This window comes from Chrysemys picta, chromosome 5 (assembly GCF_011386835.1).
Source record: "Chrysemys picta bellii isolate R12L10 chromosome 5, ASM1138683v2, whole genome shotgun sequence".
Lineage (NCBI taxonomy): Eukaryota > Metazoa > Chordata > Testudines > Emydidae > Chrysemys > Chrysemys picta.
Genome location: NC_088795.1, coordinates 85,846,539 through 85,864,681, shown reverse-complemented (window position 1 = coordinate 85,864,681; position 18,143 = coordinate 85,846,539). Strand labels below are relative to the sequence as shown.

The 18,143-nt window shown below is 41.1% G+C and overlaps 1 long non-coding RNA gene across 1 annotated transcript in view; it reads left to right on the top strand.

Moving 5' to 3' along the window:
* LOC122172340 (uncharacterized) overlaps positions 1-15,978 on the top strand; it is a 49,358-nt gene extending 33,380 nt beyond the window's left edge. The window contains exons 2-5 of the long non-coding RNA XR_006172562.2: positions 1,716-1,850; positions 10,784-10,866; positions 11,150-11,206; positions 14,896-15,978. This is a non-coding gene — a long non-coding RNA (uncharacterized LOC122172340). The remainder of the gene's footprint in view (positions 1-1,715; positions 1,851-10,783; positions 10,867-11,149; positions 11,207-14,895) is intronic.
* The last annotated feature ends 2,165 nt before the right edge of the window (positions 15,979-18,143 follow it).

Genomic DNA, 18,143 nt, shown 5'->3' with positions numbered 1-18,143 from the left:
TTGTTTACCTCAGTCTCCCACCCCAACTCCACCCAATAGGTCTGTTTTATCCACCTGTTGCAACCTGTCATGTATGTTGTGATTTCTGTCTTCTTGGTTCATTCTTCTGTACAATTCCTAGCACGATGGGGCCCTAACCCTCGAATGAAGCTTCTAGGTGCTGCCATTATATAAATAATAATGACTACTATTAACACTTATTCCCCTCCAACCTCAGGAACAAAGATTATAAATGAGGTCAGAATTGTTCCCAGGTTTGGAGGTACCAGAGGTTTATCGAGTAGTTTCTGGTAGTCTCTACAGAAAACACACATTTATTATCAATTTTGGTATTGACTAAAGTGTCATTTACCTGATACACCAAAATAGCCACATCACAGAAAAACACTGTAATAATTAGCACTATGATGATGATCTTGTTGGCAGTCTCAGCAAAAGCTCAAGTGCTGAATTTACCATTGAACTTTAACTACTCTCTCACATCTGGGCCTTGTCTGCACTATAGACTATTGGCATTACAACACACAGCATGCCTGTAATACTCCATGCATACACAAAAATTGCAATTACTAGCGCTTAGGAGTTCTTAACATCATTGGGATTGCATTTACCCTGAACAGGAATAAGTACTGTTCGCTACCTCCATATTAATATGTATTGATGTAGTGCTAGTGTAGATAGCAGGCTCCTGGAGTAGTACTGCAGCAGATTAATTGGTCCTTATACCATTGTTTCACAACGCACTAGTTACTAAGTGGGCTACCTGGTCTTATTTATTTATTTTTGCAGTGCAGGATCATTTTCTGGCAGTTCCTCACCTGTACAATTTAGGCTGTGCACAAACCTTAGATCTCACTGTGTTCACCTTTTCACCAGCATCCACTTCTGTGTGATAACCCACCAAGCAGCTTGGGGATCATCTCTCTGAAAGAAGATTGCTTTGGGATGGCCCAAGGAACATATATAGGACATTGAGGAGATATAGTTTTAGCTGTACTGCATTATCAGAAGTATGATTTATGAGCAGGTGTCTATACAGATGCTCAAGCTGGGTACCATGAGCAGTGCAGACACAGGGTCTCAAGGGGCAATACAATATCTTTAGTCACTCAGAATCCTATTGCAGACTCTGCATATGTTGATACTTCAAGGAGCTGAGTCAGGAACTGTGGGATAGGTGTCCAGAGGGCAGTGCAACTACCACAGCTACTAGAGTGCTGTGTGTGTGGCTGCAGGGCAGGACTGAAACAGGATGGTCTGTGTGACTGCACTGCACCATTACTTTTTCCACTAAGGCGATCCACTGATTTGATTACCAATGGTGCATTTCTCTAGTTTTGTACCTATCCTTCAAAGTCAGGCTGGACAGGTTTGTCAATTCAGTACCTTTCGTGGACGCTAAAAATAATTCAAGTTATAACCCAGGCAGGGCGCAGAATTTTGCTGATGTATTGAGAGTCACTTGCAGAACATTGCAGCATTCACATGTATTTTTCATGACTTCAGGTATTGTAAGAGATATGTCTCACTGCAATAGGGTGAGTTGTTCTATTTTCCTCAGAATTGCCATGAGACTCTTTACTTTGACCATTGTTTTCTAGTTTGTCCCAGAACAATTTTTCATTGTTATAATGTCAGATTTCATTTTTATGCCGGTGATACAGTTATGACTGTCTTTGAAATCCAACTTCTCTGGGTCTTTTCTTGTCTTGCAGGCATTAATGTTTCGAAATCGCATGTCGCTAAATGTTGCCAAAATGGAGCTCCTGGTGATTGTCTCCTTAAATTTACTGAGAAATGCCAGTCATATTCTTCTGGCCTTTGGTGACCTTCAGTTCTATTTCAAACAGGTATCTTGATTGAGAATTTTTTCTTGTAGTTTTATATGTATGAAAAACTGCCATTTTGTCACTGAAACCTTCCTAGATTGTGGATATTTCTCTCCATTACTGATGTTGAGAGCTTTTCACTCATGATTTATGTCTTTCAGATTAAATTACTGGAATTCTTTATTTGCTGCCTTTCTTGAAGCTGAGTATCCTTACTGCTAAAATAGCCCCAACTATGCTGCTTGTGTTTTTGATGCACACAATACACCAATGCATCAGAACTTGTTAATTAGCACTGGTTACCTAACTCAGTGAAGACTGGTTTTTCTAGAGCTTTTCGTCATCTACCAGGGCCTCTTTAAAACTGTCCTCCAAGTTGCATTTTCAGTCTTTCGCTACTTGCTGGTGATATGAACAGTTTCCATATCACATCACAGTTTCCATAATTAAAATCTTTAGTGGAGCATTGGTTGACTCATTCCATCATGATGCTCACAAATTATATTAAAGACCAATCCTTGCATTTATGACAGATAATTTAGTCAGCCCATTTATGGTGCTCTGCAGGAGGCAGGGAAGAAATGGCTGGATTGCGTTCTAAAGGACAGGGAGCACCCACTATCAATATAATCTTAACCATTACAGCACTGAGAATCAGTCTATTCATTAGACAGCCTCCTCCTGTGAACTGCGCTGAGGAGACTTTTTGACTCAAATGAAATGTATCAGTTCTCAATCCTGCTTTTTCCACTATTCTCAATCCTCTTTTTTTTCTGTATCCTCAAGAGGTTCATCTCCTTTCCACCTCACCAGCCATCATATGTCCTGCAGACTTTCCATCGTCACAACCAACTTTTCCTCTCTCCCTACCCATCTCTCTCCCATGTTAACCCCTCTTCTTGCTCAGACCTACCTGGTTTCCTCTTTAGTCTGCAGAAACATTATGCTTCTGGCTGACCACTTTCCCCTGCCTGTTCCCAAGTGAGCCAAGAACAAGCAACAGGGAGGTAGGTTGAGGGTGAATGGTGCCAAGGATCAGAGAAGATTGTTAATAAATGGAGGTGGGTTATCTCAGGATTCATTTCATGCAGAAGTCTTGGTCTGCCCAGCTTCCAGCTGTCAGAAACCATCCGCCCCTCAAGCTGCGGCCTAGATTTTAATGAACTGCCATGACTGAAGAGCTCTAAAGGTGACATCTGCTCAACACTTCTCCTATCTTGGCCACAGAATGGTCACTGCAGAGCTGTGTAAGGCACTGGCTCCAAAGGATAAACATGAAGGATAAAATCCTGGCCCTATTGAAGTCAAAGGCAAAACCCCTTTTAATTTTAGTGGGGCCAGATTTCACCCCAGACCTCTACAGTGCTCTGCTGACTCAGGGCATGAGAGACTGGATTTGAGAACTGAATCTTGCCTTGTGTGCCTTTCAAAGCACTAACCATGGGGCATTGATGTTCTTCTAATTTATAAGATGTTGTACCAGTGCATGAGTCTGACATGATGTTCTAACACTGGTAGATAGGATATTTAGGCAGCTGGAACTGTTTTGTTTTGCAATTTGTAAAAGCAGCATCAGAGCCAGCCTGACTGTTATTAAAGCACTTACATAGCTGTTGGAAATAGCTTACTGTTTAGATGCTGAAGAATCAGTATGTAGCCTGGGATTCTTTTATGCTCCTGTAACTGGCTCAGACAAACCTTTGTGATTTCCCCAGAGAAATCCTGTATGCTCATATTGTTCACTCTCATGACCACAACAGTACACCTTGTGTCCTTAGAGCAATTTGCTATGAATGTAAGCACTGGCTTTGCTGCTGTTGCTTGGATAATTCTGTTGCTTTCTCATGAAAGGAAAATTGGGAAGTAGGGCAGGGTTCAGAGAAACTCATCTTGCATTGTAACTTATATCCATAGAGATAGTATCCTATTAACCTAAGATGTCTAATTCTAATTCTTCTCCTGGCGAAGAGCTCTATGTAAGATCGAAAGCTTCTCTCTCTCACTAACAGAAGTTGGTCCAATAAAAGCTATTACCTCATCTACCTTGTCTCTCTAATCATCATCTGGCCTTTTTTCTTGCTAGGTCATTAGTAGCTTTTTTTTTTTTAGGAATGTAAATGTGTCAAACCCATGTATCTGATTATGAGTTTTGAGTGGAGAAATTTGTGTGGATCTTTGTGAAACTGGATTTTTGACTGCTTCCATATTTTTATAAAAAAATTATTCGAGCATATAATAGTATTTATGACTACTTAGCCTATAAGTATTAGATTTTCTGAAGACCTACTTAGCAACTAGAAATAACAAAATACTATAGAAATCAATTGGGGTGTGTGTGTGTATTATGGTGTGTGTGTTGTGTTATATTTGGTATGTGTATATATTGTAGTGTACGGGAACTGGGTAGTGTCTCTTTAAATGGATGTGAACTCTCTAGTGGCACTCTTTGGTTCTATGTTTACAAATCTGCCAGAGCAGTAATTTGAACAGGTAGCTAGGTCTTACACATTGTATATAGTTAAAAAAAACAAACATAATTATATGGACCTCATTGTGCCCATGTGGTGCCTTTGTATTATTTCCATTGCGTAAAGAGCAAAAGACACAACATATTATTTCTGCACAGCCACACAAGGTACTTTGTTAAAAGAAAGTGGAGAGGGTATTAGCTGTAGTGGGTGTGAACGCCCAACCACATATTTTTAAACCTATTTGTGGCACACTCCACTCCTTGTAGCCTCAAAAACATTTGAAAGCCTAGAAATGGACAGTTAAGGTATCTGGTCAATCCCCCACCATTAGGTAGTAACCACAGCTTGCTGTCACAATAAGCAATTTCTATTGTTTCATCCATAATCAAGAATACACACATACATACAGATCATACACATCAGACAAAACCAAACGGGGGGAGGGATAGCTCAGTGGTTTGAGCATTGGCCTGCTAAACCCAGGGTTGTGAGTTCAATCCTTGAGGGGGCCACTTGGGGATCTGGGGCAAAATCAGTACTTGGTCCTGCTAGTGAAGGCAGGGGGCTGGACTCGATGACCTTTCAAGGTCCCTTCCAGTTCTAGGAGATGGGATATCTCCATTAAAAAAAAAAAATCAAACTGAGTATTTGATTAACAAATTAACAATTTGGAAACTACATTATGAGGTCAATAAAAATGGTAACTGCCTTGGAATCACCATTGATTGCCATTTAGGATAGTTTCTTAGTTATGAGACTTAGCATGAGCTGCCCATCTACACTGACTCCATAACGAAGAGATGACAGTGTGGTTCTGGGTATAAACAGTAGGTGGTGAACAATAGTGATGGAATTAACCCTTCAGCAAGATCTTTGTATTTGATCACTTACAAAAATAATGCTTTTTGCTTACAGCTCCATCTTTTTTCTGGAAAGATTTCCCTTCTTCCCCCTCTAAGAAATGCTGCCAGATGAGAATGCAGAAATGAAATGTGATGAAAATTTGATTTTCAAATGCAGATCACAGATTGTGCCTGGTTCTGCAAGACTCTGTTCTGGAAAATGATTGCTGCTTCTCTTTAGGGGAATAACTGCAGGGCTTGTGTAAGAGTATGGACAAGCTGTTCAGTAACAACCATCCTCAACCTTTGCCTAAAACTCAAACAAAGCCTGACCTGAACAGTTCTGGTGATCTGTGAATGAGTTTCCTTACATGGTTTAAAAAACTTTAGGTGAAGTCCTGGCTCCATTGACATCAATAGCAAAATTCCCACTGCTTTCAATGGAACTAGGATTTCACACATTATTTTTTGTTTTTGTATTCCTCTGCACTTTTTAGTTCAAGTCAGAACCCAAAGCACAGGCATTAGGTTATCCCAATAGTCTTCTAAATGACATTTCCAGCTTAGCTGGAAGCAGGAATAAGTGGAAATCTCATGAGACAGTACATGGAGTGATTTCAAACCCAGCTTTTTAAAAAAAACAAGACGTTCAGATCAGTATTTAGCTGAATTGAAGTTTTGATTTCCCTCCCCCCATATTTTGGATGTAGGAGCCTAACTTTAGACATCCAGGTTGGAAATTTTGGCTGCAGACTTCAGGGTTAGTCTGTGTTTTGAGGATGTGCAGACTCTCTCACCTGTGTTTTTCTCTCTGTTACTAGAGAATCTCTCATGCTAACTGATAGTTTTCAAAATAGTATATTTGTGAAAAATCATCTCTAACTAGAAGCAGGTATTAGTATTTTTGCAAGTGGTCAAATTACTTTATGCACTTTAACAGTATAATATCATCCTACATAAAGCAACTTGGAAGTGTCCATTCATGCTACTTTATGGTATATAAAGGTGATATGGAAGGTTCCCTCCCTCAAAAAAGATTTGACAAGGCTTTCTGGTTTTGTTTTTGTTTTTCACTTTAGAAATATTGAGAATATCAAGTACTTTTTTTGGCTGGAGGGCTCCTTGGACAATATCAAAGAACTACACCTGTAGAAAGAGTATATAAAATGCTACCGGATCAGAACATTTCAGATCTGGTAGAATTTTACACCCACTGGGCACTCACTGACTCAAATCCTCAACTCCATTGACTGCAATGGAGCTATGTCAATTTACACCAGGGAGAATCTGGCCAATTATACACAGGTATAAATTAGAACACAAGGTGGTGGAGAATGGGGTATAATACTTTTACATCCTTCCAATTCCTATTAATGTGATGAGTCAAAGGGTTATTCCTGAACCTATGTCTCACATATCAGCACTTTGCCATACTTGCTAGATGTTCTATGCTGCTAACTTCTAATTTTTCACATCTTTTTTGTTTCTTTCTGAAGTGTAGTCCTTGTGTTGGCTGTTCACGGTTTTATAAACAATGTGACGAAGAGCTGTGATAAGTAAACTCACTGTTGCATTTCTAGCTTAAAGGTAAAGAAAGAAAGAAAGAAAAAGGAAGAACCATACATTAATAAAGCACAGTAGGAAGAGGGAAGGGGGAAAAAGCCAACACCAAAAGCCAAGAAACAGCTGAAAGAGAATGGGAAACACTTGAAGTACTAAAGATTAGACAACTAACATTGTATTGTTTGTGAGACTATTTCATTTGGTATGTATGGGTAAAGCTTAAGGAACCCATCATCTGTTTCACCATGGCAGATAGAAGGGAAAACAGAAAGGGAAAGAGTGAGTGGTTTTAGAAATACTAGGTGCTAAAGTACACTAGTATGCGCCTAGTGCTAAGATAAATATATTTTGCATTAAGTTAAGATGTTCACTAATTACTTCCTTCCTGTTGCTTTTTTTTGAGTACTGGTTAAATCATTAGTTAGAGTCCCACCCCCCTTATGCATATTATCAAATGCTAGTGAAGCACTACTACCACTTCAATGGGTCACTGAGGGCAGGTCTTCACTACGGGGCGGGGGGGGTCGATTTAAGATACGCAAATTCAGCTACGCGAATAGCGTAGCTGAATTCGACGTATTGGAGCCGACTTACCCCGTTGTGAGGACGGCAGCAAAATCGACCTCCGCGGTTCCCCGTCGACGGCGCTTACCCCCACCTCCGCTGGTGGAGTAAGAGCGTTGATTCGGGGATCGATTGTCGCGTCCCAACGAGACGCGATAATTCAATCCCCGAGAGATCAATTTCTACCCGCCGATTCAGGCGGGTAGTGTAGACCTAGCCTAACAAAGGATTAACCGCCTAAATAAGCACTTGATCCAGTGGCCAGCTGAGACTGTTTAGTTACTTTTCTAGGATTAGGTTCTAGCTCTGTTTATGCTAGAGCATTTAGATGGAGGGCATGGTTTTAATTTTACTTTCTACCAAGTGATCAAGAGATTACTTATGGGAAACATTTCACACTGAACAAATAAATATTCGAGAGCTTGGCTGCACATTTTCTAACCCTTGACCAAGCTGTTTTCACTTTCAAAGGTCATCTTTAAGTAGTTCTTTTTCTATTTAATTCTCAGAATATGTGAGAAACTGAAATGATGGAAAGTTGATTAAGAATTAAAGAAGATCTGCTGAAGGGAAAAATATTAGTCCTGTTCTTTTATTTGCTTCCTAATGCATAAAGAAACCCTACAGGGTTTTCTTTGTGTGTGTGTTCTTATTTTGTTTCAGAGTAGCTGCCATGTTAGTCTGTATCCGCAAAAAGAACAGGAGTACTTGTGGTACTTTAGAGACTAACAAATTTATTTGAGCATAAGCTTTCGTGGGCTACAGCCCACTTCATCGGATGCATGTAGTGGAAAATACAGTAGGAAGATATATATATACACAGAGAACATAAAACAATGGGTGTTACCATACACACTATAAGGAGAGTGATCAGTTAAGGTGAGCTTTTATCAGCAGGAGAGAAAAAGAACTGTTTGCAGTGCTAATGATAAATGGCTCATTTCCAGCAATTGACAAGGAGATATGAGGAACTGTGGGGGGGGGGGGGAATAAGCCTGGGGAAATAGTTTTACTTTGTGTAATGGCCCATCCACTCCCAATCTCATAAGAATAAATGGACACAAATCAGCCGTCAAGAATTATAACATTCAGAAACCAGTTGGAGAACACTTCAATCTCCCTGGCCACTCTATTACAGACCTAAAAGTCACAATATTACAACAAAAAAACTTCAGAAACAGACTCCAACGAGAGACTGCTGAACTGGAATTAATTTGCAAATTGGACACCATTAAATTAGGCTTGAATAAAGACTGGGAGTGGATGGCCATTACACAAAGTAAAACTATTTCCCCATGCTTATTCCCCCCATCCCCACCACCCCTACAGTTCCTCATATCTCCTTGTCAATTGCAGTAGCGTAGCTAGCGGGGTTCAGGGGAAGCAGCCGCTTCCCCTGACCACATTCCCCAAAAGACGTGCCTGCGGAACGGGACCGCAGGCTGGTTCCCGGCACTCCTGCGGACCGGGGCCATGGGCTGGCTCCCGCCGCTCCGGGCAGCAGGCGGAACGGGGCCACAGGCTGGCCTGCTGGCTCCCACCTCCCGGCGACCGGCAGAACGGGGCCGTGGGCTGGCCTGTTGGCTCCCGCCTCTTGGCACTCCTGGCAGCCGGCGGAATGGGGCCGCGGTCTGGCTCCCGGCGGCCAGCAGAACGGGGCCATGGCTGGCTCCTGCCTCCCGGTGCTCTAGGTGGCCGGCGGAACGGGGCCGGGGGCTGGCTCCCGCCGCTCCGGGTGGCCGTCGGAACGGGGCCACGGGCTGGCTCCCGCCACTCTGGACGGCGCAGTGAGGCTGCAGGCTCCCAGCGCTCCAGCCGGGACTCCGGCCCTGAGAGTGTGGCCGGGGGTCTCGGTGCCCCGGACAGCACTCCGGATGGGGAAGCGGGGTGGCCCTGCGCATGTGCCACTCCGTCTTTCGGCAGCATTTCGGTGCATGCGCAGGGCCGCCGAAATGCCACCGAAGGACTGGCGCCTTTTTTCTCCGCCGCTCCTCCTCGGCTGCGCCACTGGCTACGCCACTGGCTACGCCTCGGCTGCGCCACTGGCTACGCCACTGGTCAATTGCTGGAAATGGGCCATTTTCATTACCACTACAAACAGTTCTTTTTCTCTCCTGCTGATAAAAGCTCACCTTAACAGATCACTCTCCTTATAGTGTGTATGGTAACACCCATTGTTTCATGTTCTCTGTGTATATATATATATATCTTCCTACTGTATTTTCCACTACATGCATCCGATGAAGTGGGCTGTAGCCCACGAAAGCTTATGCTCAAATAAATTTATTAATCTCTAAGGTGCCACAAGTACTCCTGTTCTTATTTTGTTTATTTTCCTGCATTTTTTTATATTAGAAATTCAAGGTTAGAATGCCCTGTTTTTCCTGGTAGACTTTATGAATGATGGGAGAACTGGTAGTCTTATGACATCATTTTAGCCAAGAAACTTAAATGAATGCGATGGGAAATTATATTTATTCAGACTATTTAAAAATAGGGGGATTTACTGTTTGCTTCTGTTAATCTCTATTTAACTCAGTTAAGGGCTGAGAAAGCTCCCAGTACACTCCTCTGAGTCTTCCAAAGAGACTTCTAGCAAAAGGAAGATATGACTGGATATTGCTAAAAAAACAGCAGAGGAAAAAAAATATTAATCACTTCCACTGGAAAAAAAAAAGTACCTTCAGCCTCTCTTTTTTACACAGTATAATGAATTAAAATGGGCATCACCCCAATTTTTATTTCTTGGTAAATCACTTTTTAAATTTAAGAATCAGAAAATAATAGCAATAAAAAGAGAGTAAGAATAATGATACAGGAGGAATTAAAAAGTGAAAAAGTTATGGGATGATGTATAGTGGGATGGTTGATGGGATTCATTCAGTTCATGTGGCTATAAAACACCAATTACCCTTGCATATAAAAGCCATCATTGATGTAGTGATGTGAAGCCCTTTGAAGTAGGAGATAGGTGGAAACCACTAACTCATTTCACATAGGCCAGTGAAAGGCTGTATCCTTCCTACGATGTTCACAAAGAACTTCTTTTAATGCCAATGAAACTTTAATCTGCAGAATGAGGCTAAAACATGACTCATAGTCACCATCTGACTAAACTGGATTTTAATTGGTAATTTAAGGCCTTGTTCACACAGTGAATGTTACTGTGCCACTAACTGGTTATGCGTGGTTAGCTAACACACAATTCATGTCCATACAGCACACAATTAACAACTGGTTAATACCCAGTGCTGTGCCATTGCATATTGCTGCCATGAATAATTCTCAGAGGAGTAAAACTTTTTTTTTCACCAGAATTTCAGAGTTAATATTTGTTTCTCCATGGTCTCTGGAAATCTTTTCACTGTGAACCATATTACAATAGGTGAAAATTGTGCATTTTGCACAGTTCCCATGGCAGATCGCCTTCTGGCACAATATCTTTTCTGTAATTTTCTTGATAGACTTTTACCATAGTGATTTTCTAAGATTAGGTGTTCTGGGTGTTTTGCAGAATCATTCCTGCACCTAGGAAGCCTCAGAAAAGCTGCCTTCACATGCTCCATTTGCACTCAACATGATCTTTTCTGTTTTAAGGTAAATCAGTGAACAAGAGCTATATTTTTTAAGATATGTGTTCCTTTCTCTAGTGCTATTTGAAATCTCCTCTAGGATGATTTGGGGCTGAAACGTCTTTTACTTTCTTAAACCCCTTAATCTGGTTCAGTGCAACTCCAAAAACTTCAGTTGAGTTACTGCTGACGAGAGCTAGTCAAATTGCTTGTTGCAAATAATACTCATTGTAAATTGAACCATTCTTTCTGTTTGTGAATCATTGACAAAACTGGCATTTTTCTGTTAATGAAATTTTTATTTGTAGTCACTTGCCAAGTAGACAGAAATGTGTTCACAAGCTATCCGATCTGATCACCAGAAGGTATGTTATCATTATTATTATTTATTAATTTGTTAATTATTTTCATTTCAGTAATGCCTTGGAGCACTGCTCAGGAGAATTGACCCGCTATGCTAGGCACTGTGCAAACACAGAATGCAGATATTCCCTTCCTTGAAGAATTTACAATCTAAATGACTAGACAGACAGCAAATAATTAATTGGTCTCTGACCTCTGTCTGGACACACCTTTTCATGAAAGTGGCCAGAAGAAATGAATGGAACAGCAAACAGAAAGATATTTAACACTCCTTTGATATATGAGCACTGAAGCTGGCAGTGCCTGTTTGTTGAAGGAGGTGTAGGCTGTTAAAAAAAAATCTAACTGTAATATCTTAGTAACTTATTACTGAAACCATTAACTATCTAAGTGAGATGATGGACATTATGGGATGGTAACATTCTTGACAGACCATATTGATTAATTATTACCTTCTAATATTTCCTCATAGTCACGTTCATAATGATCAAGTGCTAGTACAAGTAAATATGAAATGAATTAATAAGGAGTGAACATTTGAAAAATAATGTTACTCAGTAAAATATAAGATTAAATGTCAGCTCTTCATTACTGGCTCTCTAGTCAAAAAACAGCCTGTGGTTATCTGAGGTAAAAACAGCTGCTTTACCACTTGAAGAGAATTTCCATGATGATCTATTAGTAATAGTAGCACTTATAGCCTCTTTCCTAGCCTTCAGCTACTAGAGGGTGAGATAATTACTATCCACATAGTCAAACCAGTTTTATGCTGAATCAGGCCAATTGACTGCACTATTTTCTTTACTATAATATAAACAAAAAGGCTAGTTCCTCAACTGGTGTAAATTGGTGTAGCTACATTGATTTTAGTGAGATACACCAATCTACGTCAGTTGAGGATCTGATCAAAGAGCCTGCTTCTCCATGGTCTTACACTTTGGGCATTCATTTACACCGGTATAAAATGGCTGTAAAACACTACCAGATCAGTACAGTAGCATTTTACACCTACTTTGCACTCCCTACTGACTTAAGTTAAATCAGTATACACCTCATTCAAACCAAATAAGAAAGTCCAGTGAATGGGGATGCCTGCACCAATTTAACTAAGGGCACGTCTACACTTAAAACATGAAGATGCTCCTACGCCACTGGGAGAGCTTCTCCCATCAGCGTAGTTAATCCATCTCTGTGAGAACCAATAGCTATGTTGACAGGAGAAGCTTTCCCACCGAAATAGCACTATCTACACCAGGGGTTAGGTCAGTATAACTATGTCTCTCAGGGGTGTGGATTTTTCACACCCCTGAGTGATGTAGTTATAATGATATGAGTCTGTAATGTAGACTAAATTGTTTCTAAACCAATTTAGTTAAATTAGTAAAATTTTCTTGTGTTGATGAGGCCTGAGAGCTCCAAATAAAGCAGGTATTTTGATACTTGACCAGCATAGCTATAGATCAGAGGCCTGATTCTGATCTCACATCAACAAAGTCAATGAGTAAAAGCATTGTAAATTAGATCAGAATCAGGCCACAGTGTTTGCTACCAAAGCTTAGCATGTCAAATTACCCCCTGAAAGGAAGCACTATTCTTGAAAGCATTTGGTCTCAAATCACCTTTTGAAATAGAAGAACCTGGAGCCATGATTGTTAGTAAAGTTAATACTTACCTATGGAGAGGTTAAAACATTTAAACAATGTTTTTCTAGAAAGAAAACACAAACTACTATTCTAAAATAATACAAAGGATATCACCAGAAATCATTCTTCTCCAGGTGGTAAAAGGAAGAAGACTAGAGTCTAGTGACTCAGGATTGACAATTAACCAAATCAGTTGCACAGTAAGATGTTACATCTCTTCTGATACTCAGAACCATATTCAGCCAAAATGCAGCCTTGTGTATAAGGGAGCAACACTCAGGGAAATCTCTTGGCCAAACTTAACAGTGATACAAACAGTTGTAAATTACATATCAGGTGTAAGTGGTAAAGTAATGTAAATGGCACCAATTTAGCATCTGAAATCTGATCCAGCAAAGTGCTGAACGCTCTCAATTCTCACTGACTACAGTAGGAATTGCGGGCTCTCAGCACCTTGCAGGATTGGACCCTCAGTGTGTAAAATGGGTGACTTGTGCTCCAAGGGAGTGGAAGGAGGGAGTAGTAGGGAAAGCAATTTTCAAGAGGATGAAAGATTAAACCGCCCCCTCCCACTACTTTGTTATACTTGCACCATGCTAACATCCCCATGATCAAATTCAGACCTAGCATAAATGGAAAAAACTCCCATTTACTTCAATGGCACTCACTTTAGAGTAGTGCTAGGAGGATAATGTGGTCCCCAAAGAACACTACGTTGGTAAAAGTTACACTCGCTTTGCAATGCCAAGCTGTCTGTGCAAGTTAAACTGCTTTGCCACTTACACCCATGTCTTACCAATTTATACCCAAACATACATGTGACAGATGTGAGCATGGAAACTTCAAGGAGTATTATGTTGAGATTTGCCATATGTTATGGATGCATGGATATTCCTAGACTACAGTATCAATAAGCAGTGCACGTATCTTTTTGTTCTTTACTTGCTAGGTGGGTTTCCTGTGGAATCGGGCATCACTGAGAGGGGGGTAATTAGTGCAAATTACTGATTTTGGTTATGGAACTACACAGCCATTTGAAACTTTGCTTCCTGGGGAAAGGGCATTTACTGGTTTTACCTTGGTCAGGAGGCATGGGAGTCAAAGGCCCCAAATTGTATAGAGTCAGCCTGATCTGGCTCAGGAAGAGACTCGCTTTAGAAGAAAGTATTGACAAACTTGTATACAGACCTATTAGGATCCCATGCAGATGATAGTAATATCCAGTAAGCTTAGTATGTGTGTAGACTGTTTATTGTTTTCTTGTAATACTTTTGTCCTAAATAAATGTACTGTACTGTGCTTTGTGAAAGCTGGCTTGTCAATGGTTAACTCTGTCATTGTCCCAAAGAGAAAGCAGAACTGCAGGTGCTGAGCCAAGGTCAGATCTGCTGGGATAAGCACAGTAAAATGCAAAGGCACTACAGCCCTAAAACTCTCTTCTGGATGGAGAGGAACATGGGTTCCCATACCAACACCCACAAAGTGGGGAACAGGTGCAGTTAAAGCCAGTGACAATACATATCATTCTGAGTTTGGCTCTCAAACTTAACTCGCCCTCTGTGCCAAAATATAGCTAGAGCTCTCCAAACAGTGGCTGAAATTATAATATGTAATATAGGGACTGCAATTTGCAGGCACAACAAAGGCCTATATAAATGGATTGCTGGGTCAGACTTTATGGATTCATGTCAGACACAATAACACAGACAGACACATGTTTGAACATAGTTTTTTTGGTTTTATAAATCATTATATTTGACATATTGCCCTGTGCTATCCATCATGTTTACAAGGTCTGGTCATCATTTTCTCATAGAAGATGGTAGATAATTGACATGTAACGTGTAGTTCGCTGATTGTTCATTTAGCATGGAAATGACATTGTATCTTGCGTTATTCAAATAGATTTAATGTATGTACATGTGGATCTTTACTGAACCTCATTGCAATTGAATTGAAAATGAAAACTGACAAAATAGAGGTAAAGACAAAGTTTTGTTTCAAATTATTATGCTGAAAATCTAAAATATATATATTTGTCACTGCAGATTATATGAAGATGATGCCTGCTGTATTACAAGAAAAGTGGACTAACTAAAGAAAATCTGACTTTAGTTTAGAAGGATGAAAATTCAATTACTTTCCAGAAATCAGTGATTCTGTATTTTTCCTCAAAGTTTAGGTGCTGTTAGTCTGAAGAGAAATTAGCAAGACAAATTCATGTCCACAGATTCAGTGAATGCACAAAACACAACAAAGCACCTGTGGTAACAAAAAAGTGAATTTCAATTAGTGCCTTAAGACACAGTTTAATACTCTTTTTTGCATTAAATACTGGATATACTTCATGAGCTACATAATTAGAATAACATGCATATTTGCTTAACCTTTCTTCACTCGGGATATATGGTTAGGAATCTTTGAGGATATCCTGGTTAGTAATTAGCATCTCATTATATGTTACTATTGTAGTAGGAATACTATTACCAAATCCTTCATCAATCTCTGCTGTGATGCCTGGAAAATAGGAAAATAGTTAACTGATTCCAGATAAACCTGACAAAAGGATCCTTCTCAATTATGTTGGGCCAACTTCTGTCAGAGTATATTGGAATTGTTTGTGATGTTCCCCGGTGTGGTCTACTTTGGCTTGGCTGCTCTTTGGTATTTACCTTCCACCTCATGGACAGACATTTGCAAAATATTTCATTGGCTGTTGTTACGCAGATGATGCCCAGTGATTCCACATGATTCTCTGGATTTTGGGGAGGATATATAGTACTAATTGATAACTGCCTACCCTCTGTGTAGGCGTGACTAGAAACATTGATGCTTGCAGTACACTTGCTCAGTTTCAACTTTTTTCTTTTCTAAAGTTTGACCTTAATTTCTCCAAATTTTATTGTTGTTATGACTAGAAATACCAGAAATACTTGAATGATAAGAGATAATGAGCAGTTTGCTGAAATTAGGAGAATTGGTGACCTGCTAGGGATTAATAGGGTGATCCACTAGGAGTCACTATGAATTATGTGCTTTGTTTAAGTTCGCTGTAAAAGATTAAGCAAAAAAATACACTTTGGAGTAGTCCAAGGTAGCTTTTCTTTGGGCAAGGAGCTGACACCTAAACTCCCCAGCAGATGCTGGGGAGTTTAGGTGTCAGCTCCTTGCCCAAAGAAAAGCTACCTTGGGGGGACCCCTGGAAGCCTGGCTGCTGATAACTTGAAACCATCTCAGACTTTGGGTAACTATAATGTTTGGGGTGCTCAGAACCTACTGCTACAGCATATGTGTGTGTGTGTGTTTGAGACCTAATAAAAGAGTAGTTTTAGTAAAAGCACTCTAGTTTGTACCAATCATTTATCAGATGGAGGAGGTGTGTCTCTCCAGGAGGTGTCAGGAATAAATCAATAGGGAAACAGTGAAGTTACCACTGCTTTGGGTTCTGAAAACCCTGGGTAACAGAGTTGGTGAACTAGCTAGGAGTGGTGGAGAGAAGGGTACGATTAGTACAAACAGTTTACTGTGCAAGAGGGGAGAATGGCGAGATAGTGTAGTCCATGAGTCAATTTATGGATGCATTCTGTTACTGGGACCCAAGGCTCAGGCTTGTGCCTGGTCAAGTGAGAAATTATGTCAGTTGTTTTATTCTTGGCACTGATGTGCTGGATAGAAAAGAAAATTGATTGGTTGCAAAACCCCTGCTCTTGCAAACCATGGGTGCTCCCCAAGGGAACTTACATGAGGGGCAGAATCAGGAGATGAAAACTGAGAGTGCCAGTGAGAAGATTATTGCTTGGTCTCGGTTGAGAGCGATGAGCCCATGCTGGGCCTCATTAGTAACCCACTGAACTCATTGTGAGTTGGGGAGACAGAGCTCTTTTGGCCCCAGGGCCACAGTAGGAGCTGACAGTGCTTCTCCAGCCATGGGGCTGCAATGGGAAGAGAGCTCCTCCGGCTCTGGGGCTGCAGCAGGAGCTAACAGCACTCCTCCAGCCCGGTGGCCATGGCTGGGACAGAGTGCTCCTCTCTGTGCTGGTGGTGGCCCCTGGGGCCAGAAGAGCTAGCAGTCCCCTACCATAGAGGGTGGGGTGGGATCCAGGGATCACGTTCGGTATAGCCAAAGTCTCGCTATAGCGAACGGCATTATAGCGAAGATCTACTCTGTGTGTGTGTGTGTGTGTGTGTGTGTGTGTGTGTGTTTGTGTTTAAGACCTAATAAATGAGTAGTTTTAGGTAAAAGCACTCTTGTTTGTACCAACCATTTATCATATGGAGGAGCTGTGTCCATCCATATTCATTTATTCCTGACACTGCCGGGAGAGAAACAGTTAAGCTACCACTGCTTTGGGTTCTGAAAACCCTGGGTAACAATTTAAATTGGATTTATAGTTGCTTTGTGCCATCGGAGCAGCATGTAGCTGTTGGAGCATGCCAATTAATCTGGCCCAAAATGATTTTCCTTTTTGTACTCATCGGCTGGCCCATAATAAATGACTGTCACAAATTCCATGATCTGAACTTAAAAGGATGCCTAAACTATAGAAATCCCTTTAAAAAGACTGATGATCTTTTGGTAATGCTGGTGGATAAATGACAGTTAAAATTTGGGTTTTTTTCCCCTATGCTGCAGCCCCAGGGCTGGAGGATCACTCTCTCCCTGTTGAGGCCCTGGGGCTGAAGAAGTGCTGAATGAACTGTGTGACAGCGTACCCCATAAGGCTTTATGGGGGGACGTTTATAAATGTATGTATGATATAACTGGCTGTATGCTTGCTTGATTTCTAAGTAAGCTCTGTGAGGCATTTGGTCAGCTTCTTTAGGAAGGAATTCACCAGGTTAAGTACCTGATCAGGAAACACTTGGGGAACAATGCATCTTGGAATGCTCCAATCCACATGAGAAGTCTTCCTGGAGACATGCAAGATGCCATGTGGACAATGGCGTCGGCCTGCAAAGACTGAGTCATGCAGGGGCATGTGACTTGCCCAGGTGACTCCAAAACTCCATCTTGGAGCTGGACTTTGCAGAGGAGGGAGGAGGGGGGTCTCCACCCACAAGAGAGAGTCTATTTAAACCCAGGGGAGACCCCTCCATTTTGTCTTCAGCTAGCTAAAGAAGGAGCCTCTCCACCCCCCCCAGGATACTTGAAGGAGACTGAAACAAAGGACAGTAACTGCAGGGGGTGTGAGTGATTGCTGGACCCAGGCTAAAAGGAGATTAGCCTGTAAAAGGGAGCACTCTGGAACTGGTGAGGAAATTATCTGTATTCAGTTTGATTAGGCATAGATTTGCG